The 26,541-nt window shown below is 45.6% G+C and overlaps 1 non-coding gene and 47 pseudogenes across 1 annotated transcript; all 48 read right to left on the reverse strand.

The window, feature by feature from the left end:
* Positions 1-98: 98 nt before the first annotated feature.
* LOC148242064 (5S ribosomal RNA) lies at positions 99-217 on the reverse strand (annotated as a pseudogene).
* Positions 218-779: 562 nt separating this feature from the next.
* Positions 780-898, reverse strand: LOC148242065 (5S ribosomal RNA; annotated as a pseudogene).
* A 559-nt stretch (positions 899-1,457) lies between these two features.
* Positions 1,458-1,576, reverse strand: LOC148242066 (5S ribosomal RNA; annotated as a pseudogene).
* A 562-nt stretch (positions 1,577-2,138) lies between these two features.
* LOC148242067 (5S ribosomal RNA) lies at positions 2,139-2,257 on the reverse strand (annotated as a pseudogene).
* A 558-nt stretch (positions 2,258-2,815) lies between these two features.
* LOC148242068 (5S ribosomal RNA) lies at positions 2,816-2,934 on the reverse strand (annotated as a pseudogene).
* A 561-nt stretch (positions 2,935-3,495) lies between these two features.
* On the reverse strand, positions 3,496-3,614 carry LOC148242069 (5S ribosomal RNA; annotated as a pseudogene).
* Positions 3,615-4,114: 500 nt separating this feature from the next.
* Positions 4,115-4,233, reverse strand: LOC148242070 (5S ribosomal RNA; annotated as a pseudogene).
* Positions 4,234-4,791: 558 nt separating this feature from the next.
* LOC148242071 (5S ribosomal RNA) lies at positions 4,792-4,910 on the reverse strand (annotated as a pseudogene).
* A 559-nt stretch (positions 4,911-5,469) lies between these two features.
* On the reverse strand, positions 5,470-5,589 carry LOC148242072 (5S ribosomal RNA; annotated as a pseudogene).
* Positions 5,590-5,796: 207 nt separating this feature from the next.
* On the reverse strand, positions 5,797-5,915 carry LOC148242073 (5S ribosomal RNA; annotated as a pseudogene).
* A 207-nt stretch (positions 5,916-6,122) lies between these two features.
* On the reverse strand, positions 6,123-6,241 carry LOC148242074 (5S ribosomal RNA; annotated as a pseudogene).
* A 209-nt stretch (positions 6,242-6,450) lies between these two features.
* LOC148242075 (5S ribosomal RNA) lies at positions 6,451-6,569 on the reverse strand (annotated as a pseudogene).
* Positions 6,570-6,773: 204 nt separating this feature from the next.
* Positions 6,774-6,891, reverse strand: LOC148242076 (5S ribosomal RNA; annotated as a pseudogene).
* A 557-nt stretch (positions 6,892-7,448) lies between these two features.
* On the reverse strand, positions 7,449-7,567 carry LOC148242077 (5S ribosomal RNA; annotated as a pseudogene).
* Positions 7,568-7,773: 206 nt separating this feature from the next.
* On the reverse strand, positions 7,774-7,892 carry LOC148242078 (5S ribosomal RNA; annotated as a pseudogene).
* A 495-nt stretch (positions 7,893-8,387) lies between these two features.
* On the reverse strand, positions 8,388-8,506 carry LOC148242079 (5S ribosomal RNA; annotated as a pseudogene).
* A 531-nt stretch (positions 8,507-9,037) lies between these two features.
* On the reverse strand, positions 9,038-9,156 carry LOC148242080 (5S ribosomal RNA; annotated as a pseudogene).
* Positions 9,157-9,358: 202 nt separating this feature from the next.
* LOC148242081 (5S ribosomal RNA) lies at positions 9,359-9,477 on the reverse strand (annotated as a pseudogene).
* Positions 9,478-9,682: 205 nt separating this feature from the next.
* On the reverse strand, positions 9,683-9,801 carry LOC148242082 (5S ribosomal RNA). Its single transcript, XR_015815216.1, has one exon. It is a non-coding gene; the product is annotated as a 5S ribosomal RNA (ribosomal RNA).
* A 559-nt stretch (positions 9,802-10,360) lies between these two features.
* Positions 10,361-10,479, reverse strand: LOC148242083 (5S ribosomal RNA; annotated as a pseudogene).
* A 530-nt stretch (positions 10,480-11,009) lies between these two features.
* On the reverse strand, positions 11,010-11,128 carry LOC148242084 (5S ribosomal RNA; annotated as a pseudogene).
* Positions 11,129-11,691: 563 nt separating this feature from the next.
* Positions 11,692-11,810, reverse strand: LOC148242085 (5S ribosomal RNA; annotated as a pseudogene).
* A 560-nt stretch (positions 11,811-12,370) lies between these two features.
* LOC148242086 (5S ribosomal RNA) lies at positions 12,371-12,489 on the reverse strand (annotated as a pseudogene).
* Positions 12,490-12,695: 206 nt separating this feature from the next.
* Positions 12,696-12,814, reverse strand: LOC148242087 (5S ribosomal RNA; annotated as a pseudogene).
* A 207-nt stretch (positions 12,815-13,021) lies between these two features.
* Positions 13,022-13,140, reverse strand: LOC148242088 (5S ribosomal RNA; annotated as a pseudogene).
* A 206-nt stretch (positions 13,141-13,346) lies between these two features.
* Positions 13,347-13,465, reverse strand: LOC148242089 (5S ribosomal RNA; annotated as a pseudogene).
* Positions 13,466-13,671: 206 nt separating this feature from the next.
* LOC148242090 (5S ribosomal RNA) lies at positions 13,672-13,790 on the reverse strand (annotated as a pseudogene).
* Positions 13,791-14,349: 559 nt separating this feature from the next.
* LOC148242091 (5S ribosomal RNA) lies at positions 14,350-14,468 on the reverse strand (annotated as a pseudogene).
* A 206-nt stretch (positions 14,469-14,674) lies between these two features.
* LOC148242092 (5S ribosomal RNA) lies at positions 14,675-14,793 on the reverse strand (annotated as a pseudogene).
* Positions 14,794-14,999: 206 nt separating this feature from the next.
* LOC148242093 (5S ribosomal RNA) lies at positions 15,000-15,118 on the reverse strand (annotated as a pseudogene).
* Positions 15,119-16,000: 882 nt separating this feature from the next.
* LOC148242094 (5S ribosomal RNA) lies at positions 16,001-16,119 on the reverse strand (annotated as a pseudogene).
* A 561-nt stretch (positions 16,120-16,680) lies between these two features.
* Positions 16,681-16,799, reverse strand: LOC148242095 (5S ribosomal RNA; annotated as a pseudogene).
* A 206-nt stretch (positions 16,800-17,005) lies between these two features.
* On the reverse strand, positions 17,006-17,124 carry LOC148242096 (5S ribosomal RNA; annotated as a pseudogene).
* Positions 17,125-17,330: 206 nt separating this feature from the next.
* LOC148242097 (5S ribosomal RNA) lies at positions 17,331-17,449 on the reverse strand (annotated as a pseudogene).
* A 556-nt stretch (positions 17,450-18,005) lies between these two features.
* LOC148242098 (5S ribosomal RNA) lies at positions 18,006-18,125 on the reverse strand (annotated as a pseudogene).
* Positions 18,126-18,332: 207 nt separating this feature from the next.
* LOC148242099 (5S ribosomal RNA) lies at positions 18,333-18,451 on the reverse strand (annotated as a pseudogene).
* Positions 18,452-19,336: 885 nt separating this feature from the next.
* Positions 19,337-19,455, reverse strand: LOC148242100 (5S ribosomal RNA; annotated as a pseudogene).
* Positions 19,456-19,499: 44 nt separating this feature from the next.
* LOC148242101 (5S ribosomal RNA) lies at positions 19,500-19,618 on the reverse strand (annotated as a pseudogene).
* A 205-nt stretch (positions 19,619-19,823) lies between these two features.
* LOC148242102 (5S ribosomal RNA) lies at positions 19,824-19,942 on the reverse strand (annotated as a pseudogene).
* Positions 19,943-20,502: 560 nt separating this feature from the next.
* LOC148242103 (5S ribosomal RNA) lies at positions 20,503-20,621 on the reverse strand (annotated as a pseudogene).
* Positions 20,622-21,181: 560 nt separating this feature from the next.
* LOC148242104 (5S ribosomal RNA) lies at positions 21,182-21,300 on the reverse strand (annotated as a pseudogene).
* Positions 21,301-21,505: 205 nt separating this feature from the next.
* LOC148242105 (5S ribosomal RNA) lies at positions 21,506-21,624 on the reverse strand (annotated as a pseudogene).
* Positions 21,625-21,831: 207 nt separating this feature from the next.
* LOC148242106 (5S ribosomal RNA) lies at positions 21,832-21,950 on the reverse strand (annotated as a pseudogene).
* An 886-nt stretch (positions 21,951-22,836) lies between these two features.
* On the reverse strand, positions 22,837-22,955 carry LOC148242107 (5S ribosomal RNA; annotated as a pseudogene).
* A 530-nt stretch (positions 22,956-23,485) lies between these two features.
* On the reverse strand, positions 23,486-23,604 carry LOC148242108 (5S ribosomal RNA; annotated as a pseudogene).
* A 915-nt stretch (positions 23,605-24,519) lies between these two features.
* LOC148242109 (5S ribosomal RNA) lies at positions 24,520-24,638 on the reverse strand (annotated as a pseudogene).
* Positions 24,639-24,843: 205 nt separating this feature from the next.
* On the reverse strand, positions 24,844-24,963 carry LOC148242110 (5S ribosomal RNA; annotated as a pseudogene).
* Positions 24,964-25,169: 206 nt separating this feature from the next.
* On the reverse strand, positions 25,170-25,288 carry LOC148242111 (5S ribosomal RNA; annotated as a pseudogene).
* Positions 25,289-26,541: the final 1,253 nt, after the last annotated feature.

The following is a 26,541-nucleotide window of genomic DNA, read 5'->3' on the forward strand; positions in this document are numbered from 1 at the left end:
AAGTAAAATGCAACGACGCCGTGACTAACATTTGCTAATAAACCTGCAGACTATAATTTAAGTCGCGCGTAACGTTGAAAGAATCATCTGCAAAAAAATTGGTGCAACACGAGGACTTCCCAAGAGGTCACCCATTCGAGTACTACTCTCGCGCAAGCACACATAACTGCGGAGTTCTGATGGGATCCGGTGCATTACTACTGGTATGATTGAACTTGTTTACTTTCACGCTGCAAATACATACACTACTTCTCCTTTCTTCCCCCTCCCGTCATTTGTTTCCTTGTGTGTGCGCACTGTACCTCCCGTTCTCGTTCTAATATCAAGTAAAATGTCACGGCGCCGTGACTCACATTTACGAATATAACCTGCGGACCATAATTTAAGTCGGGTGTAACGTCGAAAGAATAATCTGTAAAAAAATGGGTGCAACACGAGGACTTCCCAAGAAAATGGGTGAAATATAAAGACTTCGCAGGAGGTCACCCATCCTAGTACTACTCTCGCCCAAGCACCCTTAACTTGCGGAGTTCTGATAGAATCCATTGTATTAGTGCTGGTATGATCGCTCTTGTTTCATTATGCACTGCAAATACATACACTCTTTCTCCTTCTTTCCCCCCTCCCGTCATCTGTTTCCTTGTTCGTCCACTAGGCATCTCTCTTTCTCGTTCTAATATCAAGTAAAATGCTCCGGCACCGTGACTTACTTTTGTGAATGAACCAGCGGTTCATAATTCTATTCTCGCGTAGCGTCGAACGACTCATCCGAAAAAAAATGGGTGCAACACGAGAACATCCCAGGAGGTCACCCATCCAAGTACTACTCTCGCCCAAGCACACTTAACTGCGTAGTTCTGATGGGATTCGATGCATTAGTGCTGGTATGATCGCACTTGTTTCATTTTGCGCTACAAACACATACACTCCTCCTTTCTTCCCCCTCCCGTCATTTGTTTCCTGGTGCGTTCACACTTCACCTCTCCTTCTCGTTCTAATATCAATTAAAATGCCCCTGGGTCTTAACTTCCATTTGCGTATAAACCAGCGGACCATAGTTCCTGTCGCGCATAACGTCGAACGACCCATCTGAAAAAAAAAAATGGGTGCAACACGAGAACTTCCCAAGAAAATGGGTGAAATATAAGGACTTCGCAGAAGGTCACCCATCCTAGTACTACTCTCGCCCAAGCACCTTTAACTGCAGAGTTCTGATGGGATTCGGAGCATTAGTGCTAGTATGATCGAACCTATTTCATTTCGTGCTGTAAATACATACACTCCTTCTCCTTTCTTCCCCCTCCCGTCATTTCTTTCCTGGTGCGTTCACACTTCACCTCTCCTTCTCGTTCTAATATTAAGTAAAATGCCCCGGCACCATGACTAACCTTTGCGAATGAACCAGCGGTTCATAATTCCATTAGTGCGTAACGTCAAACGACCCATCCGAAAAAAAATGGGTGCAAAACGAGGAATTCCCAGGAGGTCACCAATCCGAGTACTACTCTCGCCCAAGCACACTTAATTGCGGAGTTCTGATGGGATCCGGTGCATTAGTGCTGGTATGATCGCACTTGTTTAATTTCGCACTGCAAATACATATACTCTTTCTCCTTTCTTCCCCCTCTCGTCATTTGTTTCCTTGTGCGTGCGCACTGCACCTCCCGTTCTTGTTCAAATATCAAGTAAAATGCCACGACACCGTGACTCACATTTGTGAATAAATTTACGGACAATAATTCAAGTCGCACGTAATATCGAAAGAATCATCTGCAAAAAAATGGGTGCAACACGAGGACTTCCCAAGAAAATGGGTGAAATATAAAGACTTCGCAGGAGGTCACCCATCCTAGTACTACTCTCGCCCAAGCACCCTTAACTTGCGGAGTTCTGATAGAATCCATTGTATTAGTGCTGGTATGATCGCTCTTGTTTCATTATGCACTGCAAATACATACACTCTTTCTCCTTCTTTCCCCCCTCCCGTCATTTGTTTCCTTGTTCGTCCACTTGGCATCTCTCTTTCTCGTTCTAATATCAAGTAAAATTGCTCCGGCACCATGACTTACCTTTGTGAATGAACCAGCGGTTCATAATTCTATTCTCGCGTAGCGTCGAACGACTCATCCGAAAAAAAATGGGTGCAACACGAGAACATCCCAGGAGGTCACCCATCCGAGTACTACTCTCGCCCAAGCACACTTAACTGCGTAGTTCTGATGGGATCCGATGCATTAGTGCTGGTATGATCGCACTTGTTTCATTTTGCGCTACAAATACATACACTCCTCCTTTCTTCCCCCTCCCGTCATTTGTTTCCTGGTGCGTTCACACTTCACCTCTCCTTCTCATTCTAATATCAATTAAAATGCCCCTGGGTCTTAACTTCCATTTGCGTATAAACCAGCGGACCATAGTTCCTGTCGTGCATAACGTCGAACGACCCATCTGAAAAAAAAAATGGGTGCAACACGAGAACTTCCCAAGAAAATGGATGAAATATAAGGACTTCGCAGAAGGTCAGCCATCCTAGTACTACTCTCACCCAAGCACCCTTAACTGCAGAGTTCTGATGGGATTCGGAGCATTAGTGCTAGTATGATCGAACCTATTTCATTTCGCGCTGTAAATACATACACTCCTTCTCCTTTCTTCCCCCTCCCGTCATTTATTTCCTGGTGCGTTCACACTTCACCTCTCCTTCTCGTTCGAATATTAAGTAAAATGCCCCGGCACCATGACTAACCTTTGCGAATGAACCAGCGATTCATAATTCCATTAGTGCGTAACGTCAAACGACCCATCCGAAAAAAAATGGGTACAAAACGAGGAATTCCCAGGAGGTCACCAATCCGAGTACTGCTCTCGCCCAAGCACACTTAATTGCGGAGTTCTGATGGGATCCGGTGCATTAGTGCTGGTATGATCGCACTTGTTTAATTTCGCACTGCAAATACATATACTCTTTCTCCTTTCTTCCCCCTCTCGTCATTTGTTTCCTTGTGCGTGCGCACTGCACCTCCCGTTCTTGTTCAAATATCAAGTAAAATGCCACGGCACCGTGACTCACATTTGTGAATAAATTTACGGACAATAATTCAAGTCGCACGTAACGTCGAAAGAATCATTTGCAAAAAAATAGGTGCAACACGAGGACTTCCCAAGAAAATGGGTGAAATATAAAGACTTCGCAGGAGGTCACCCATCCTAGTACTACTCTCGCCCAAGCACCCTTAACTTGCGGAGTTCTGATAGAATCCATTGTATTAGTGCTGGTATGATCACTCTTGTTTCATTATGCACTGCAAATACATACACTCTTTCTCCTTCTTTCCCCCCTCCCGTCATTTGTTTCCTTGTTCGTCCACTCGGCATCTCTCTTTCTCATTCTAATATCAAGTAAAATGCTCCAGCACCATGACTTACCTTTGTGAATGAACCAGCGGTTCATAATTCTATTCTCGCATAGCGTCGAACAACCCATCCGAAAAAAAATGGGTGCAACACGAGAACATCCCAGGAGGTCACCCATCCGAGTACTACTCTCGCCTAAGCACACTTTACTGCAGAGTTCTGATGGGAGTCGATGCATTAATGCTGGTATGATCGCACCTGTTTCAATTCGCGCTGCAAATACATACACTCCTTCTCCTTTCTTCCCCCTCCTGTCATTTGTTTCCTGGTGCGTTCACACTTCACCTCTCCTTCTCGTTGTAATATCAATTAAAATGCCCCTCCGTCTTGACTCACATTTGCGTATAAACAAGCAGACCATAGTTCCAGTTGCGTGTATCGTCGAACGACCCATCTGAAAAAAAAATGGGTGCAACACGAGAACTTCCCAGGACGTAACCCATCCTTGTACTACTTTCGCAAAAGCACACTTAACTGCGGAGTACTGATGGGATTCGGTTCATTTGTGCTGGAAGTACATACACTCCTTCTCCTTCCCTCCCCCCTCCCATCATTTGTCTCCTTGTGCGTTCACACTACGCATCTCCTTCTCGTTCTAATATCTATTAAAATGCCCCTGCTTCTTGACTCACATTGGCGTATAATCTAGCGGACCATAGTTGCAGTCGCGCGTAACGTCGAACGACCCGTCTGAAAAAAATTGGTGCGACACGAGGACTTCCAAGGAGGTCACCCATCCGAGTACTACTCTCGCCCAAGCACACTTAACTGCGGAGTTATGATGGGATCCGGTGTATTAGTGCTGGTATGATTGCAGCTCTTTAATTTTGCGCTACAAATACATACACTCCTCCTTTCTTCCCCCTCCCGTCATTTGTTTCCTTGTGCGTGCACACTGCATCTCTCGTTCTCGTTCTAATATCAAGTAAAATACCACAGCGCCGTGACTCATATTTGCGAATAAAGCTGCAGACCATAATTCAAGTCGCACGTAACATCGAAAGAATCATCTGCAAAAAAATGTGTGCAATACGAGGACTTCCATAGAAAATGGGTGAAATATAAGGACTTCGCAGGAGGTCAACCATCCTACTACTACTCTCGCCCAAGCACCCTTAACTTGCGGAGTTCTAATAGAACCCGTTGCATTAGTGCTAGTATGATCCCTCATGTTTCATTCTGCGCTGCAAATACATACACTCTTTCTCCTTCCATCCCCCCTCCCGTCATTTATTTCCTTGTGCGTGCACTCCGCATCTCTCCATCTCGTTCTAATATCAAGTAAAATGCCCCGGCACCGTGACTCACCTTTGTGAATGAACCAGTGGTTCATAATTTCATTCGCACGTAACGTCGAACGACCCATTCGAAAAAAAATGGGTGCAACACGAGGACTTCCCAGGAGGTCACCCACCCGAGTACTACTCTTGCCCAAGCACACTTATCTTCGGAGTTCTAATGGGATCTAGTGCATTAGTGCTGGTATGATCGCACCTGTTTAATTTCGCACTGCAAATACATACACTCCTTCTCCTTTAATCCCCCTCCCGTCATTTGTTTCCTTGTGCGTGCGCATTGCACCTCCCGTTCTCGTTCAAATATCAAGTAAAATGCCACGACACCGTGACTCATATTTGCGAATAAACCTGCGGACCATAATTCAAATCGCGCGTAACGTCGAAAGAATTATCTGCAAAAAAATTAGTGCAACACGAGGACTTCTCAATAAAATGGGTGAAATATAAAGACTTCGCAGGAGGTCACCCATCCTAGTACTACTCTCGCCCAAGCACCCTTAATTTGCGGAGTTCTAATAAAATCCGTTGCATTAGTGCTGGTATGATCGCTCATGTTTCATTCTGCGCTGCAAATACATACACTCTTTTTCCTTCCATACCCCCTCCCGTCATTTATTTCGTTGTGCGTGCACTCTGCATCTCTTCTTCTCGTTCTAATATCAAGTAAAATGCCCCTGCACTGTGACTCACCTTTTCGAATGAACCAGCAGTTCATAATTCCATTCGCGAGTAACGTCGAACGACCCATCCGAAAATAAATGGGTGCACACGAGGACTTCCCAAGGGGTAAGCCATCCGAGTACTACTCTCGCCCAAGCACACTTAACTGCGGAGTTTTGATGGGATCCGGTGCATTAGTGCTGGTATGATCGCACATGTTGGATTTTGCGCTGCAAATACATATACTCCTTCTCCTTTCTTCCCCCTCCTGTCATTCATTTCTTGGTGCGATCACACTTCACCACTTCTTCTCATTCTAATATCAATTAAAATGCCACTGCGTCTTAACTCACATTTGCGTATAAACCAGCGGACCATAGTTCCGGTCGAGCGTAACGTCGAACGACCCATCTGAAAAAAAAAATGGGTGCAACACGAGAACTTCCGAGGAGGTAACCCATCCTTGCACTACTTTCGCCAAAGCACACTTAACTGCGGAGTTTTGATGGGATCCGGTGCATTAGTGCTGGTATGATCGCACCTGTTTCAATTCGCGCTGAAAATACATACACTCCTTCTCCTTTCCTTCCCCCTCCCGTCATTTGTTTCCTTATGCGTTCACACTTCACCTCTCTTTCTCGTTCTAATATCAATTAAAATGCCCCAGCACTGTGACTCACCTTTGCGAATGAACCAGCGGTTCATAATTCCATTCACGCGTAACGTCGAACGACCCATTCGAAAAAAAACTTGGTGCAACACGAGGACTTCCCAGGAGGTCACCCATCCGAGTACTACTCTCGCCCAAACACACTTGACTGCGGAGTTCTGATGGGATCTGGTGCATTAGTGCTGATATGATCGCACCTGTTTCATTTCGCGCTGCAAGTGCATACACTCCTTCTCCTTTCTTCCCCTTCCCGTCATTTGTTTCCTGGTACGTTCACACTTAACCTCTCCTTCTCGTTCTAATATCAATTAAAAAGCCCCTGCGCCTTGACTCACATTTGCGTATAAACCAGCGGACCATAGTTCCAGTCGCGCGTAACGTCGAACGACCCATCTGAAAAAAAAAAGATGGGTGCAACACGAGAACTTCCCAGGAGGTAACCCATCCTTATACTACTTTCGCCAAAGCACACTTAACTGCGGAGTTCTGATGGGATCCGGTGCATTTGTGCTGGTATGATCGCACTTATTTATTTCGTGCTGAAAATACATACACTCCTTCTCCTTCCCTCCCGCTCTCATCATTTGTTTCCTTGTGCGTTCACACTGCACCTCTCCTTTTCGTTCTAATATCGATTAAAATGCCCCTGCTTCTTGACTCACATTTGCGTATAAACCAGCGGATCATAGCTCCAGTCACGCGTAACTTTGAACGACCCATCTGAAAAAAAATTGGTGCGACACTAGGACTTCCAAGGAGGTCACCCATCCGAGTACTACTCTCGCCCAAGCACACTTAGCTGCGGAGTTCTATGGGATCCGGTGCATTAGTGCTGGTATGATCGCACCTGTTTATTTTTGTGCTGCAAATACATACACTCCTTCTCCTTTCTTCCCCCTCCCATCATTTGTTTCCTTGAGAGTGCGCACTGCACCTCCCTTTATCGATCAAATATAAATTAAAATGCCACGGCGTCATGACTCACATTTGCGAATAAACCTGCGGACCATAATTCAAGTCGCGCGAAACGTCGTAAGAATCATCTGTAAAAAAATGGGTGCAACACGAGGACTTCCCAAGAAAATGGGTGAAATATAAGGACTTCGCAGGAGGTCAACCATCCTAGTACTACTCTCCCCCAAACACCCTTAACTTGCAGAGTTCTGATAGAATCCGTTGCATTACTGCTAGTATGATAGCTCATGTTTCATTCTGCGCTGCAAATACATACTTTTTCTCCTTCAATCCCCCCTCCCGTCATTTGTTCATTGTACGTCCACTCTACATCTCTTATTCTCGTTCTAATATAAAGTAAAATGCCCTGGCGCCGTGACTCACCTTTGCGAAAGAACCAGCAGTTCATAATTCCATTCGCGCGTAACGTAGAACGACTCATCCGAAAAAAATTGGTGCAACACGAGGACTTCGCAGGAGGTCACCCATCCTAGTACTACTCTCGCCCAAGCTCCCTTAACTGCGGAGTTCTGATTGGATCCGGTGCATTAGTGCTGGTATCATCGCACCTGTTTCATTTCGCGCTGCAAATACATACACTCCTTCTCCTTTCTTCCCCCTCCCGTCATTTGTTTCCTGGTGCGTTCACACTTCACCTCTCCTTCTCGTTCTAATATCAATTAAAATGCCTTTGCCTCTTGACTCACATTTGCGTATAAACCAGCGGACCATAGTTCCAGTCGCGCGTAACGTCGAACGGCCCATGTGAAAAAAAAAATGGTGCAACACGAGAACTACCCAGGAGGTAACCCATCCTTGTACTACTTTCGCCAAAGCACACTTAACTGGGGAGTTCTGATGGGATCTGGTGCATTTGTCCTGGTATGATCGCACTTGTTTTATTTCGTGCTTAAAATACATACACTCCTTCTCCTTCCCTCCTCCCTCCCATCATTTGTTTCCTTGTGCGTTCACACTGCACTTCTCCTTCTCGTTCTAATATTGATTAAAATGCCCCTGCTTCCTGACTCACATTTACATATAAACAAGCGGACCATAGGTCCAGTCACGCGTAACGTAGAACGGACCGTCCGAGAAAAAATTGGTGCGACACAAGGACATCCCAAAAGGACTTCCCAGGAGTTCTGATTTGATCCGATGCATTAGTACTGGTATGATCGCATCTGCTTAATTTCCCGCCGCAAATACATACACTCCTTCTCCTTTCTTCTCCCTCCCGTCATTTGTTTCCTTATGCGTGCGCACTGCAACTCCCGTTCTCATTCTAATATCAAGTAAAATGCCACGGTGCCGTGACTCACATTTGCGAATAAACCTGCAGAATAAAAATCAAGTCGCGTATAACGTCGAAAGAATCATCTGCAAAAAAATGGGTGCAACACGAGGACTTCCCAGGAGGTCACCCATCTGAGTACTACTCTCGCCCAAGCACACTTAACTACGGAGTTATGATGGGATCCGGTGCAATAGTGCTGATATGATCTCACCGGTTTAATTTTGCGCTGCAAATACATACATTCCTTCTCCTTTCTTCCCCCTCCCGTCATTTGTTTCCTTGTGCGTGCGCTTTGCACCTCTCGTTCTCGTTCTAATATCAAGTAAAATGCCACGGCGCCGTGACTCACATTTGTGAATAAACTTGCGGACCATAATTCAAGTCGCGCGTAACATCGAAATAATAATCTCCAAAAAAATGGGTGCAACACGAGGACTTCGCAGGAGGTCACCCATCCTAGTACTACTCTCGCCCAAGCACCCTTAACTTGCAGAGTTCTGATAGAATCCGATGCATTAGTGCTGGTATGATCGATCATGTTTCATTCTGCGCTGCAAATACATACACTCTTTCTCCTTCCATCCCCCTTCCCGTCATTTGTTTTCTTGTGCGTGCACTCTGTATCTCTCCTTCTCATTCTAATATCAAGTAAAATGTCCCGGCACTGTGACTCATCTTTGCGAATGAACTAGCGGTTCATAATTCCATTCGCGCGTAACGTCGAACGACTCATCCGAAAAAAAATGGGTGCAACATGAGGACTTCCCAAGAGGTCACCCATCCGAGAACTACTCTCGGCCAAGCACACTTAACTGCGAAGTTCTGATGGGATCCGGTGCATTAGTGCTAATATGATTGCACCTATTTCATTTCGCGCTGCAAATACATACACTCCTCCTTTCTTCCCCCTCCTGTCATTTGTTTCCTGGTGCGTTCACACTTCACCTTTTCTTCTCGTTCTAATATCAATTAAAGTGCCCCTGCGTCTTGACTCACATTTTTGTATAAACCAACAGACTATAGTTCCAGTCGCGCGCAACGTCGAACGACCCATCTGAAAAAAAAAGGGTGCAACACGAGAACTTCCCAGGAGGTAACCCATCATTGTACTGCTTTCACCAAAGCACACTTAACTACGGAGTTCTGATGGGATCCGGTGCATTTGTGCTGGTATAATCGCACCTGTTTCATTTCGTGCTGAAAATACATACGCTATTTCTCCTTCCCTCCCCCCTCCCATCATTTGTTTCCTTGTGCGTTCACACTGCACCTCTCATTCTCGTTCTAATATCGACTAAAATTCCCCTGTTTCTTGACTCACTGTTGCGTATAAACCAGCAGACCATAGCTCCAGTCGCGCGTAACTTCGAACAACCCGTCTAAAAAAAATTGGTGCGACACGAGGACTTCCCAGGAGGTCACCCATCCAAGTACTACTCTCGCCCAAGCACACTTAACTGCGGAGTTATGATGGGATCCGGTGCATTAGTGCTGGTATGATCGCACCTGTTTGATTTCGCACTGCGAATACATACACTCCTTCTCCTTTCTTCCCCCTCCCATCATTTGTTTTTTTGTGCGTGCGCACTGCACCTCCCGTTCTCGTTCTAATATCAAGTAAAATGTCACGGCGCCATGACTCACATTTGCGAATAAACTTGCGGACCATAATTCAAGTCGCGCGTAAGGTCGAAAGAATCATCTACAAAAAAATGGGTGCAACACGAGGACTTCCCAAGAAAATGGATGAAATATAAGGACTTCGCAGGAGGTCACCCATCCTAGTACTACTCTCGCCCAAGTACGCTTACCTGCGGAGTTCTGATAGAATCCGTTGTATTAGTGCTGGTATAATCTCTCATGTTTCATTCTGCGCTGCAAATACATACAATCTTTCTCCTTCTATCCCCCCTCCCGTCATTTGTTTCCATGTGCGTGCACTCTGCATCTCTCCTTCTCGTTGTAATATCAAGTAAAATGTCCCGGCACCGTGACTCACCTTTGCGAATGAACCAGCGGTTCATAATTCCATTCGCGCGTAACGTTGAACGACCCATTTAAAAAAAATGGGTGCAACATGAGGACTTCCCAGGAGGTCAGCCATCACAGTACTACTCTTGCCCAAGCACACTTACATGCGAAGTTCTGATGGGATCCGGTGCATTAATGCTGGTATGATCGCACCAGTTTTATTTCGCACTGCAAATACATACACTCCTTCTCCTTTCTTTCCCCTCCCGTCATTTGTTTCCTGGTGCGTTCACACTTCACCTCTCCATCTCGTTCTAATATTAATTAAAATGCTCCTGCGTCTTGACTCACATTTGCGTATAAACCAGCGGACCATTGTTCCAGTCGCGCGCAACGTCGAACGGCCCATCTGAAAAAAAAAATGGGTGCAACACGAGAACTTCCCAAGAGGTAACCTATCCTTGTACTACTTTCACCAAAGCACACTTGACTACGGAGTTCTGATGGGACCGGTGCATTTGTGCTGGTATTATCGCACCTGTTTTATTTTGTGCTAAAAATACATACACTCTTTCTCCTTCCCTTCCCCCTCCCGTCATTTGTTTCCTTGTGCGTTCACACTGCACCTCTCCTTCTCGTTCTAATATCGATTAAAATGCCCCTGCTTCTTGACACACAGTTGCGTATAAACCAGCGGACCATAGCTCCAGTCGCGCGTAACATCGAACGATCTGTCTGAAAAATATTTTTGCGACACGAGCACTTCACAAGAGGTCACCCATCCAAGTACTACTCTCGCCCAAACACATTTAACTGCAGAGTTCTGATGGGATCCGGCGCATTAGTGCTGGTATGATTGCACCTGTTTAATTTTGCGCTGTAAATACATACACTCCTTCTTCTTTCTTCCCCCTCTCGTCATTTGTTTCCTTGTGCGTGCACAATGCACCTCCCATTCTCAATCTAATATCAAGTAAAATGTCACGGCGCCGTTACTCATATTTGCGAATAAACCTGCAGACCATTATTCAAGCCGCGCATAACGTCGAAAGAATCATCTGCTTAAAAATAGGTGCAACACGAGGACTTCCCAAGAAAATCGGTGAAATATAAGAACTTCGCAGGAGGTCACCCATCTTAGTACTACTCTCGTCCAAGCACCCTTAACTTGCAAAGTTCTTATAGAATTTGTTGCATTAGTGCTGGTATGATCGCTCATGTTTCATTCTACGCTGCAAATACATACACTCTTTCTCCTTCCATCCCCCCTCCCGTCATTTGTTTCCTTGTTCGTGCACTCTGCATGACTCCTTCTCGTTCTAATATCAAATAAAATGCCCCGGCACCGTGACTAACATTTGCGAATGAACCAGAAATTCATAATTCCATTCACGCGTAACGTCGAACGACCAATCCGAAAAAAAAAATGGGTGCAACACGAGGACTTCGCAGGAGGTCACCCATCTGAGTACTACTCTCGCCCAAGCACACTTAACTGCGGAGTTCTGAAGGGATCCGGTGCATTAGTGCTGGTATGATCGCAACTGTTTCATTTCCCGCTGCAAATACATACACTCCATCTCCTTTCTTCCCCATCCCGTCATTTGTTTCCTTGTGCGTGTGCACTACACCTCCCGTTCTCATTCTAATATCAAGAAAATGCCATGGCGCCGTGACTCACATTTGCGAATAAATCTGCGGACCATAATTTAAGTCGCGCGTAACGTCGAAAGAATTATCTGCAAAAAAATGGGTGCAAAACGAAGACTTCCCAAGAAAATGGGTGAAATATAAGGACTTCGCAGGAGGTCACCCATCCTAGTACTACTCTTGCCCAAGCACGCTTAACTTGCGGTGTTCTGACAGAATCCGTTGCATTAGTGCTGGTATGATCGGTCATGTTTCATTCTGCGCTGCAAATACATACACTCTTTCTCGTTCCATCCCCCCTCCCGTCATTTGTTTCCTTGTGCGTGCACTCTGCATCTCTCCTTCTCGTTCTAATATCAAGTAAAGTGCCCCAGCACCGTAACTCATCTTTGCAAATGAATCAGCGGTTCATAATTCCATTCGTGCGTAACATCGAACAACCCATTCGAAAAAAAATGGGTGCAACACGAGGACTTCCCAGGAGGTCACCCATCCGAGTACAATTTTTACCCAAGCACACTTAATTGCGGAGTTCTGATGGGATCCGGTGCATTAGTGCTGGTATGGTGGCACCTGTTTCATTTTGTGCTGCAAATTCATACACTCCTTCTCCTTTCTTCCCCCTCCCGTTATTTGTTTCCCGGTTCGTTCACACTTCACCTCTACTTCTCGTTCTAATATCAATTAAAATACCCATGCGTCTTGACTCACATTTGTGTATAAACTAGTGGACCATAGTTCCAGTCGCGCGTAACGTCGAACGACCCATCAGGAAAAAAAATGGGTGCAACACGAGAACTTCACAAGAGGTAACCCATCTTTGTACTACTTTCGCCAAAGCACACTTAACTGCGGAGTTCTGATGGGATCTGGTGCATTTGTGCTGGTATGATCGCACCTATTTCATTTCGTGCTGCAAATACATACACACCTTCTCCTTCCCTCCCTCCTCCTGTCATTTGTTTCCTTGTGCGTTCACACTGCACCACTCATTCTCGTTCTAATATCGATTAAAATGCCCCTGCTTCTTGACTCACATTTGCGTATAAACCAACGGACCATAGTTCCAGCCGCGCGTAACGTCGAATGACTCGTCTGAAAAAAAATTGGGTGCAACACGAGAACTTCCCAAGAGGCAACCCATCCTTGTGCTACTTTCACCAAAGCACACTTAACTGCGGAGTTCTGATGGGATCCGGTGCATTAGTGCTGGTATGATCACACCTGTTTCATTTTGCTATGGAAATTGATACACTCCTACTCCTTTCTTCCCCCTCCCGTCATTTGTTTCCTGGTGCGTTCACACTTCACCTCTCCTTCTTGTTCTAATATCAATTAAAATGCCCCTGCATCTTGACTCACATTTGCGTATAAACCAGGGGACCATAGTTCCAGTCCCGCGTAACATCGAACGACCCATCTGAAAAAAAAATGGGTGCAACACGAGAACTTCCCAGGAGGCAACCCATCCTTGTACTACTTTCACCAAAGCACACTTAACTGCGGAGTTCTGATGGGATCCGGTGCATTTGTGCTGATATGATCGCACCTGTTTCATTTCGTGCTGAAAATACAAACACTTCTTCTCCTTCCCTCCCCCCTCCCATCATTTGTTTCCTTGTGCGTTCACACTGCACCTCTCCTTCTTATTCTAATATCGATTAAAATGTCCCTCCTTCTTGACTCATATTTGCGTATAAACCAACGGACCATAGCTCCAATCGCGCGTAACGTCGAATGACCAATCTGAAAAAAAATTGGTGCCACACGAGGACTTCCTAGGAGGTCACCCATCCTAGTACTACTCTCGCCCAAGCACACTTAACTACGGAGTTCTGATGGGATCCGGTGATTTAGGGCTGGTATGATCGCACCTATTTAATTTCGCGCTGCAAATACATACACTCCTTCTCTTTTTTTCCCCCTCCCGTCATTTGTTTCCTTGTGCGTGCGCGCTGCACCTCTTGTTCTCGTTCAAATATCAAGTAAAATGTCATGGCGCCGTGACTCACATTTGCGAATAAACCTGCGAACAATAATTCAAGTCACGCGTAGCATCGAAAGAATCATCTGCAAAAAATTGGGTGCAACACGAAGACTTCCCAAAAAAATGGGTGAAATATAAGGACTTCGCAGGAGGTCACCCATCCTAGTTCAACTCTCACCCTAGCACCCGTAACTGCGGAGTTCTAATAGAATCCGTTGGATTAATGCTGGTATGATCCCTCATGTTTCATTCTGCGCTGCAAATACATACACTCTTTCTCCTTCCATCCCCCCTCCCATCATTTGTTTCCTTGTGCGTGCACTCTGCATCTCTCCCTCTCGTTCTAATATAAAGTAAAATGCCCCGGTATCGTGACTCACCTTTGTGAATGAACCAGCGGTTCATAATTCTATTTGCGCGTAACGTCGAACGACCCATCCGAAAAAAATGGGTGCAACACGAGGACATCCTAAGAAGTCACCCATCCGAGTACTACTCTCGAGAAAGCACACTTAACTGCGGAGTTCTGATGGGATCCGATGCATTTGTGCTGGTATGATCGCACCAGTTTCATTTCGCGCTGCAAATACATACACTCCTTCTCCTTTCTTCCCCCTCCCGTCATTTGTTTCCTGGTGCGTTCACACTACACCTCTCTTCTCGTTCTAATATCAATTAAAATGCCCCTACGTCTTGACTCACATTTGTGTATAAACCAGCAGACCATAGTTTCACTCGCGTGTAACATCGAACGACCCATCTAAAAAAAAAAAAGGGTGCAACACGAGAACTTTCAAGGAGGTAACCCATCCTTGTACTACTTTTGTCAAAGCACACTTAACTGTGGAGTTCTTATGGGATCCGGTGCATTTGTGCTGGTATGATCGCACCTGTTTCATTTCGTGCTGAAAATACATACACTCCTTCTCCTTTCCTCCCCCCTCCCATCATTTGTTTCCTTGTGCGTTCACACTGCACCTCTCTTTCTCGTTCTAATGTCGATTAAAATGCCCCTCCTTCTTGAATCACATTTGCGTATAAACCAGCGGACCATAGTTCCAGTCGCGCGTAACGTCGAATGACCCGTCTGAAAAAAAATTGGTGCGACAATAGAACTTCTCAGGAGGTCACCCATCCGAGTACTACTCTCGCCCAAGCATACTTAACTACGGAGTTCTGATGGGATCCGGTGCATTAGTGTTGGTACGATCGCTCCTGTTTAATTTCACGCTGTAAATAGATACACTCCTTCTCTTTTCTTCCCCCTCCCGTCATTTGTTTCCTTGTGTGTGCGCATTGCACCTCCCATTCTCATTCAAATATCAAGTAAAATTCTACGACGTCGTGACTCACATTTGTGAATAAACCTGCGGACCATAATTTTAGTCGTGTGTAACGTCGAAAGAGTCATCTGCAAAAAAATGGGTGCAACACGAGGACTTTCAAGAAAATGGGTGAAATATAAGGAGTTTGCAGGAGGTCACCCATCCTAGTACTACTCTCGCCCAAGCACCTTTAACTTGCGGAGTTCTGATAGAATCCGTTGCCTTAGTTCTGGTATGATCGCTCATGTTTCATTCTGCACTGCAAATACATACACTCTTTCTCCTTCCATCCCTCCTCCCGTCATTTGTTTCCTTGTGCGTGCACTCTGCATCTCTCATTCTCATTCTAATATCAAGTAAAATGCCCCGGCACCGTGACTCACCTTTGCGAATGAACCAGCGGTTCATAATTCCATTTGCGCGTAACGTCGAACGACCTATCCGAAAAAAAATGGGTGCAACACGAGGACTTCCTAGGAGAACACCCATCCGAGTACTACTCTAGTCAACACTTAACTGCAGAGTTCTAATGGGAGCCGGTGCATTAGTGCTGGTATGATCGCACCTGTTTCACTTCGCGCTGCAAATACATACACTCATTCTCCTTTCTTTCCCCTCCCGTCATTTGTTTCCTGGTGCGTTCACACTTCAGCTCTCTTTCTCGTTCTAATATCAATAAAAATGCCCTTGCGTATTGACTCACATTTGCGTATAAACCAGCGGACCATAGTTCAAGTCTCGCGTAACGTCGAACGACCCATATGAAAAAATAAATGGGTGCAACACGAGAACTTCCCAGGAGGTAACCCATCCTTGTACTACCTTCGTCAAAGCACACTTAACTGCGGAGTTCTGATGGGATCCGGTGCATTAATGCTGGTATGATAGCACCTGTTTTATTTCTCGCTGTAAATACATACACTTTTTCTCCTTTCTTCCCTCTCCCGTCATTTGTTTCCTTGTGCGTGCGCACTGAACCTCTCGTTCTCGTTCAAATATCAAGTAAAATGCCATGACGCCGTGACTCACATTTGCAAATAAACATGCGGACCATAATTCAAGTCGCGCGTAACGTCGAAAGAATCATCTCCAAAAAAATAGGTGCGACATGAGGACTTCCCAAGAAAATGGGTGAAATATAAGGAATTCGCAGGAGGTCAGCCATCCTAGTACTACTCTCGCCCAAGCACCCCTAACTTGCGGAGTCTTGATAGAATCCGTTGCATTAGTGCTGGTATGATCTCTCATGTTTCTTTCTGCGCTGCAAATACATACACTCTTTCTCCTTCCATCCCCCCTCCCGTCATTTGTTTCCTTGCGCGTGCACTCTACATCTCTCCTTCTCATTCTAATATAAAGTAAAATGCCCCGGCACCGTGACTCAGCTTTGCGAATGAACCAGCGGTTCATAATTCTATTTGCGTGTAACGTCGAACGACCTATCCGAAAAAAAATGGGTGCAACACGAGAACTTCCAAGGAGGTCACCCATCCGAGTGTTACTCTCGCCCAAGCACACTTCACTGCGGAGTTCTGATGGGATCCGATGCATTAGCGCTGGTATGATCGCACCTGTGTCATTTTGCGCTGCAAATACATACATTCCATTTCCTTTCTTCCCCCTCCCGTCATTTGTTTCCTGGTGCGTTAACACTTCACCTCTCCTTCTCGTTCTAATATCAATTAAAATACCCCTGCGTCTTGGCTCACATTTGTGTATAAACCAACAGACCATAGTTCCAGTCGCGCGTAACGTCGAATGACCCATCTGAAAAAAAAATGGGTGCAACATGAGAACTTCCCAAGAGGTAACCCATCCTTGTACTACTTTCGCCAAAGCAAACTTAACTGTGGAGTTCTGATGGGATCCGGTGCATTTGTGCTGGTATGATCGCACCTGTTTCATTTCGTGCTGAAAATACATACACTCCTTCTCCTTCCCTCCCCCCTCCCATCATTTATTTCCTTGTGCGTTCACACTGCACCTCTCCTTCTCGTTCTAATATCCATTAAAATGCCTCTGCTTCTTGACTCACATTTGCGTATAAACAAGTGGACCATAGTTCCGGTCGCGTGTAACGGCGAACGACCCGTCTGAAAAAAAATTTGTGCGACACTAAAACTTCTCAGGAGGTAACCCATATGTGTACTACTCTCGCCCAAGCACACTTAACTGCGGAGTTCTGATGGTATCCGGTGCATTAGTGCTGGTACGATCGCTCCTATTTAATTTCGCGCTGCAAATTGATACACTCCTTCTCATTTTTCCCCCTCCCGTCATTTGTTTCCTTGTGTGTGCGCACTGCACCTCCCGTTCTCGTTCAAATATCAAGTAAAATGCAAGGGCGCCGTGACTCACATTTGCGAATAAACCTACGAACCATAATTTAAGTCGCGCGTAACGTCGAAAGAATCATCTGCAAAAAAATGGGTGCAACACGAGGACTTCCCAAGAAAATGGGTGAAATCTATGGACTTCGCAGGAGGTCAACCATCCTAGTACTACTCTCGCCCAAGCACGCTTACCTGCGGAGTCCTGATAGAATCCGTTGCATTAGTGCTGGTATGATCTCTCATGTTTCATTCTGCGCTGCAAATACATACACTCTTTCTCCTTTCATCCCCTCTCCCGTCATTTGTTTCCTTGTGCGTGCACTCTGCATCTCTCTTTCTCATTCTAATATTAAGTAAAACGCCCCAGCACCGTGACTCACCTTTGCGAATGATCCAGCGGTTCATAATTTCATTCGTGCGTAACGTCGAACGACCCATCCGAAAAAAATGGGCGCACACGAGGACTTCCTAAGAAGTCACCAATCCGAGTACTACTCTCGCCAAAGCATACTTAACTGCAGAGTTCTGATGGGATCCGGTGCATTAGTGCTGGTATGATCGCACCTGTTTCATTTAGAGCTACAAATACATACACTCCTTCTCCTTTCTTCCCCCTCTCGTCATTTGTTTCCTGGTGCGTTCACAGTTAACCTCTCCTTCTTGTTCTAATATCAATTAAAATTTCCCTGCGTCTTGACTCACATTTGCGTATAAACTAGCAGACTAAAGTTCCAGTCGCGTGTAACGTCAAACGACCCATCTGAAAAAGAAAATGGGTGCAACACGAGAACTTTCCAGGAGGTAACCCATCCTTGTACTACTTTCGCCAAAGAACACTTAACTGCGGAGTTCTGATGGGATCAGGTGCATTTGTGCTGGTATGATCGCACCTATTTCATTTTGTGCTGAAAATGCATACACTCCTTCTCCTTCCCTCCCCCCTCCCGTCATTTGTTTCCTTGTGCGTTCACAATGCACCTCTCCTTCTCTTTCTAATATCAATTAAAATGTCCCTGCTTCTTGACTCACATTTGGGTATAAACCAGCAGACCATAACTCCAGTCGCGCGTAACGTCGAACGACCCGTCTAAAAAAAAATTAGTGCGACAGTAGAACTTCTCAGGAGGTCACCCATACGAGTACTACTCTCTCCCAAGCACACTTAACTGCGGAGTTATGATGGGATCCGGTGCATTAGGGCTGGTACGCTCGCTCCTGTTTAATTTCGCGCTGCAAATAGATACACTCCTTCTCCTTTTTCCCCCTCCCGTCATTTGTTGTCTTGTGTGTGCGCACTGCACCTCCTGTTCTCGTTCTAATATCAAGTAAAATGCCATTGCGCCGTTACTCACATTTGCGAATAAACCTGCGGACCATAATCCAAGTCACGCGTAACGTCGAAAGAATCATCTGCAAAAAAATGGGTGCAACACGAGGACTTCCAAAGAAAATGGGTGAAATATGAGGACTTCGCAGGATGTCACCCATCCTAGTACTTCTCTCGCCCAAGCACCCTTAACTTGCGTAGTTATGATAGAATCCGTTGCATTAGTGCTGGTATGATCGCTCATGTTTCATTCTGCGCTGCAAATACATACACTCTTTCTCCTTTCATCCCCCCTCCCGTCATTTGTTTCTTTTTGCATGCACTCTGCATCACTCCTTCTCGTTCTAATATCAAGTAAAATGCCCCGGCACCGTGACTCACCTTTGCGAATGAACCAGTGGTTCATAATTCCATTCACGCGTAACGTCGAACGACCCATCCGAAAAAAAATGGGTGTAACACGAGAACTTCCCATGAGGTTACCCATCCAAGTACTACTCTTGCCAAAGCACACTTAACTGCAGAGTTCTGATGGGATCCGGTGCATTAGTGCTGGTATGATCACACCTATTTCATTTCACGCTGCAAATACATACACTTCTGAAAAAAAAAATAGGTGCAACACGAGAACTTCCCAGGAGGTAACCCATCCTCTTACTACTTTTGCGGAAGCACACTTAACTGCGGAGTTCTGATGGGATCCGATGCATTTGTGGTGGTATGATTGCACCTATTTCATTTTGTGCTGAAAATACATACACTACTTCTCCTTCCCTCCCCCCTCCCATCATTTGTTTCCTTGTGCGTTCACACTGGATCTCTCCTTCTTGTTCTAATATCGATTAAAATGCCCCTGCCTCTTGACTCACATTTGCGTATAAACCAGCTAAACTAGTTCCAGCCGCGCGTATCGTAGAACGACCCGTTTGAAAAAAAATTGGTGCGACACGAGGACTTCCCAGGAGGTCACCATTCCGAGTACTACTCTCGCTCAAGAACACTTAACTGCGGAGTTCTGATGTGATCCGGTGCATTAGTGCTGGTATAATCACACCTGTTTAATTTCGCGCTGCAAATACATATACTCCTTCTCCTTGCTTCCCCCTCCCGTCATTTGTTTCCTTGTGCGTGCGCACTGCACATCCTGTTCTCGTTCTAATATCAAGTAAAATCCCACAGCGCCATGACTCACATTTGCGAATAAACCTGCGGACCATAATTCAAGTCACGCGTAACGTCGAAAGAATCATCTGCAAAAAAAATGGGTGCAATACGAGGACTTCCCAATAAAATGGGTGAAATATATGGACTTCGTAGGCAGTCACCCATCCTAGTACTACTCTCGCCCAAGCACCCTTAACTACGGAGTTCTGATAGAATCCGTTGCATTAGTGCTGGTATGATCGCTCATGTTTTATTTTGCGCTACGAATACATACACTCTTTCTCCTTCCATCCCCTCTCCCGTCATTTGTTTCCTTGTGCGTGCACCCTGCATCTCTCCTTCTCGTTCTAATAACAAGTAAAATGCCCCGGTACCGTGACTCACCTTTGCGAAAGAACCAGCGGTTCATAATTCCTTTCGCGCGTAACGTCGAATGACCCATCTGAAAAAAATGGGTGCAACACGAGGACTTCCCAAGAGGTCACCCATTCGAGTACTACTCTCGTCGAAGCGCACTTAACTGCGGAGTTCTGATGGGATCTGGTGCATTAGTGCTGGTACGATCGCACCTGTTTCATTTCGCGATGAAAATACATACACTCATTCTCCTGTCTTTCCCCTCCTGTCATTTGTTTCCTTGCGCGTGCGCACTGCACCTCCTGTTCTCGTTCTAATATCAAGTAAAATGCCACGGCGCCATGACACACATTTGTGAATAAACCATCGGACCATAATTCAAGTCACGCGTGACGTCGAAAGAATCATCTGCAAAATTATGGGTGCAACACGAGGACTTCTCAAGAAAATGGGTGAAATATAAGGACTTCGCAGGAGGTCACCCATCCCAGTACTTCTCTCACCCAAGCACCCATAACTTGCGGAGTTCTGATAGAATCCGTTGCGTTAGTGCTGGTATGATCGCTAATGTTTCATTCTGCGCTGTAAATACATACACTCTTTCTCGTTCCATCCCCCTTCCCGTCATTTGTTTCCTCGTGCGTGCACTCTGCATCTTTCATTCTCGTTCAAATATCAAGTAAAATGCCCTGGCACCGTGACTCACCTTTGCGAATGAACCAAGGGATCATATTTCAATTCGCGCGAAACGTCGAACGTCCCATCCGAAAAAAATGGGTGCAACACTAGGAATTGCCAGGTGGTCACCCATCCGAGTACTACTCTCGCCCAAGCACACTTGACTGCGGAGTTCTGATGGGATCTGGTGCGTTAGTGCTGGTATGATCGCACCTGTTTCATTTCGCGCTGCAAATACATACACTCCTTCTATTTTCTTCCCCCTCCCATCATTTGTTTCCTGGTGCGTTCACAATTCACCTCTTCTTCTCGTTCTAATATCAATTAAAATGCCCCTGCGTCTTGACTCACATTTGCGTATAAACCAGCGGACAATAATTCCAGTCGCGCGTAACGTCGAACGACCCATCTAAAAAAAAATGGGTGCAACACGAGAACTTCCCAGGAGGTAACCCATCCTTGTACTACTTTCGCCAAAGTACACTTAACTACGGAGTTATGATGGGATCCGATGCATTTGTGCTGGTATGATCGCACCTGTTTCATTTCGTGCTGAAAATACATACACTCCTTCTCCTTCCCTCCCCCCTCCCGTCATTTGTTTCCTTGTGCGTTCACACTTCACCTCTCCTTCTCGTTCTAATATCAATTAAAATGCCCATGCGTCTTGACTCACATTTGCGTATAAACCAGCAGACAATAGTTCCAGTAGCGCGTAACGTCGATCGACCCATATGAAAAAAAAATGGGTGCAACACGAGAACTTCCCAGGAGGTAACCCATCCTTGTACTACTTTCGCCAAAGTACACTTAACTACATAGTTATGATGGGATCCGGTGCATTTGTGCTGGTATGATCGCACCTGTTTCATTTCGTGCTGAAAATACATACACTCCATCTCCTTCCCTCCCCCCTCCCGTCATTTGTTTCCTTGTGCATTCACACTGCACCTCTCCTTCTCGTTCTAATATCGATTAAAATTCCCCTGCTTCTTGACTCACATTTGCGTATAAACCAGTTGACCATAGTTCTATTCGCACGTAACGTCAAACGACCCGTCTGAAAAAAAATTGTTGTGACACGAGGACTTAATAGGAGGTCACCCATCCGAATACTACTCTCGCCCAAGCACACTTAACTGCGGAATTCTGATAGGATCCGGTGCATTAGTGCTTGTATGATAGCACCTGTTTTATTTCGCGCTGCAAATACATACACTCCTTCTCTTTTCTTCCCCCTCCCGTCATTTGTTTCCTTGTGTGTGCGCACTGCACCTCCCGTTCTCGTTCAAATATCAAGTAAAATGCCACGGCGCCGTGACTCACATTTGTAAATAAACATGCGGACCATAATTCAACTCGTGCGTAACGTCGAAAGAATCATCTGCAAAAAAATGGGTGCGACATGAGGACTTCCCAAGAAAATGGGTAAAATATAAGGAATTCGCAGGAGGTCAGCCATCCTAGTACTACTTTCACCCAAGCACCCTTAACTTGCAGAGTCCTGATAGAATCTGTTGCATTAGTGCTGGTATGATCTCTCATGTTTCATTCTGCGCTGCAAATACATACACTCTTTCTCCTTCCATCCCCCCTCCCGTAATTTGTTTCCTTGCGCATGCACTCTACATCTCTCCTTCTCATTCTAATATAAAGTAAAATGCCCCGGCACCGTGACTCACCTTTGCGAATGAACCAGCGGTTCATAATTTCATTTGCGCGTAACGTCGAACGACCTATCCGAAAAAAAATGGGTGCAACACGAGAACTTCCCAGGAGGTCACCCATCTGAGTACTACTCTCGCCCAAGCACACATAACTACGAAGTTCTGATGGGATCCGGTGCATTAGTGCTGGTATGATCGCACCTGTTTAATTTTGCGCTGCAAATACATACACTCCTTCTCCTTTCTTCCCCCTCCCATTATTTGTTTCCTTGTGCATGTGCACTGCACCTCCCGTTCTCGTTCAAATATCAAGTAAAATGCATCGGCGCCGTGACTCACATTTACAAATAAACCTGCGGACCATAATTCAAGTCACATGTAACGTCGAAAGAATCATCTACAAAAAATGGGTGAAATATAAGGACTTCGCAGGAGGTCACCCATCCTAGTACTACTCTCGCCCAAGCACCCTTAACTTGCGGAGTTTTGATAATATCTGTTGCATTAGTTCTGATATGATCGCTCATGTTTCATTTTGCGCTGCAAATACATACATTCTTTCTCCTTCCATTCCCCCTCCCGTCATTTGTTTCCTTGTGCGTGCACTCTGCATCTCTTCTTTTCGTTCTAATATCAAGTAAAATGCCCCGGCCCCGTGACTCACCTTTGGGAATGAACCAGCGGTTCATAATTCCATTCGTGCGTAATGTCGAACGACCCATCCGAAAAAAAATGGGTGCAACACGAGGACTTCCCAAGAGGTCACCCATCCGAGTACTACTCTCACCCAAGTACACTTGACTGTGAAGTTCTGATGGGATCCGGTGCATTCGTGCTGGTATGATCGCACCTGATTAATTTTGCGCTGCAAATACATTCACTCATTCTCCTTTCATCCCCCTCCCGTCATTTGTTTCCTTGTGCGTGCACAGTGCTCCTCCCGTTCTCGTTCAAATATCAAGTAAAATGCCACGGCGTCGTGACTCACATTTGCGTATAAACTAGCGGACTATAGTTCCAGTCGCGCGTAGCGTCGAACGACCCATCTAAAAAAAAAATGGGTGCAACACGAGGACTTCCCCAGAAAATGGTTGAAATACAAGGACTTCGCTGGAGGTAACCCATCCTAGTACTACTCTCGCTCAATTACCCATACCTGTTGAGTTCTGATGGGATCCGGTGTATTAGTGCTAGTATGATCGCAACTGTTTAATTTCGCGCTGCAAATACATACACTCCTTTTCCTTTCTTCCCCCTCCCATCATTTGTTTCCTTGTGCGTGCGCACTGCACCTCTCGTTCTCGTTCTAATATCAAGTAAAATGCCACGGTGCTGTGACTCACATTTGTGAATAAACCTGCGGACAATAATTCAAGTTGTACATAACATCGAAAGAATCATCTGCAAAAAAATGGGTGCAATACGAAGACTTCAAAAGAAAATGGGTGAAATATAAGGACTTCGCAGGAGGTAACCCATCCTAGTACTACTCTCGCCCAAGCACCCATACCTGTGGAGTTCTGATAGAATCCGTTGCATTATTGCTGGTATGATCGCTCATGTTTTATTCTGCGCTGCAAATACATACATGCTTTCTCCCTCCATCCCCCCTCCCGTCATTTGTTTCCTTGTGCGTGCACTCTGCATCTCTACTTTTCGTTCTAATATCAAGTAATATGCCCCGGCACCGTGAATCACCTTTGCGATCGAACCAGCGGTTCATAATTCCATTCGCGTGTAACGTCGAAAGACCCATCCGAAAAAAAATGGGTGCAACACGAGGACTTCCCAAGAGGTCACGCATCCGACTACTACTCTCGCCCAAGCACACTTAATTGCGGAGTTCAAATGGGATCCGGTGCTTTAGTGCTGGAATGATCGCACCTGTTTAATTTCGCGCTACAAATACATACACTCCTTCTCCTTTCTTCCCCCTCCCGTCATTTGTTTCCTTGTGCGTGCGCACTACACCTCCCGTTCTCGTTCAAATATCAAGTAAAATGCCACGGCGCCATGACTCACATTTGCGAATAAACCTGCGGACTATAATTCAAGTCACGCGCAACGTCGAAAGAATCATCTGCCAAAAAATGGGTGCAACATGAGAACTTCCCAAAGAGGTCATGCATCCGAGTACTACTCTCGCCCAAGCACACTTAACTGCAGAGTTCTGATGGGATCCGGTGCATTAATGTTGGTATGATCACACCTGTTTAATTTCACGCTACAAATACAAACACTCCTTCTCCTTTCTTCCCCCTCCCGTCATTTGTTTCCTTGTGCGTGCGCACTGCACCTCCCCTTCTCGTTCAAATATCAAGTAAAATGCCCATGCGTCTTGACTCACATTTGCGTATAAACCAGCGGACCATAGTTCCAATCGCGCGTAACGTCGAACGACCCATCTGAAAGAAAAATGGGTGCAACACGAGAACTTCTCAAGAGGTAACCCATCCTTGTACTACTTTCGCCAAAGTACACTTAACTACGGAGTTATGATAGGATCCAGTGCATTTGTGCTGGTATGATCGCACCGGTTTCATTTCGTGCTGAAAATACATACACTCCTTCTCCTTCCCTCCCCCCTCCCGTCATTTGTTTCCTTGTGCGTTCACACTTCACATCTCCTTCTCGTTCTAATATCAATTAAAATGCCCCTGCGTTTTGACTCACATTTGCGTATAAACCAGCGGACCATAGTTCCAGTCGCGCGTAACGTCGAACGACCCATCTGAAAAAGAAAATGGGTGCAACACGAGAACTTCCCAGGAGGTAACCCATCCATGTACTACTTTATCCAAAGCACACTTAACTGCAGAGTTCTAATGGGATCCGGTGCATTTATGCTGGTATGAACCACCTGTTTCATTTCGTGCTGAAAATACATACACTCCTTATCCTTGCCTCCCCCCTCCCATCATTTGTTTCCTTGTGCATTCACACTGCACCTCTCTTTCTCGTTCTAATATCGATTAAAATGCCCCTGCTTCTTGACTCACATTTGCGTATAGACCAGCGGACCATAGTTCCAGTCGCGTGTAACGTCGAACGACCCGTCTGAAAAAAAATTAGTGCGACACTAAAACTTCCCAGGAGGTCACCCATCCGAGTACTACTCTCACCCAAGCACAATTAACTGTAGAGTTTTGATGGGATCCAGTGCATTAGAGCTGGTATGATTCAACCTGTTTAATTTTGCGCTGCAAATACATACACTCCTTCTCCTTTCTTCCCCCCCCCCCCGTCATTTGTTTCTTGTGCGTGCGCACTGCACCTCCCGTTCTCATTCAAATATCAAGTAAAATGCCACGGCGCCGTGACTCACATTTGCGAATAAACATGCGGACCATAAATCAAGTCGCGCGTAACGTCGAAAGAATCATCTGCAAAAAAATGGGTGCAACACGAGGACTTCCCAAGAAAATTGGTGAAATATAAGGACTTCGCAGGAGGTCACCCATCCTAGTACCACTCTCGCCCAAGCACCCTTAACTTGTGGAGTTCTGATAGAATCCGTGGCATTAGTTCTGGTATGATCGCTCATGTTTCATTCTGCGCTGCAAATGCAAATACATACACTCTTTCTCCTTCCATCCCCCCTCCCGTCATTTGTTTCCTTGTGCGTGCACTCTGCATCTCTCATTCTCGTTCTAATATCAAGTAAAATGCCCAGGTACCGTGACTCACCTCATCGGACCATAGTTCCAGTCGCGCGTAACATCGAACGACCTGTCTGAAATAAAATTGGTGCGACACGAGGACTTCCCAGGAGGTAACCCATCAAAGTAC

This window comes from Carica papaya, chromosome 8 (genome assembly GCF_054855325.1).
Source record: "Carica papaya isolate Zhongbai chromosome 8, ASM5485532v1, whole genome shotgun sequence".
Classification (NCBI taxonomy): domain Eukaryota; kingdom Viridiplantae; phylum Streptophyta; class Magnoliopsida; order Brassicales; family Caricaceae; genus Carica; species Carica papaya.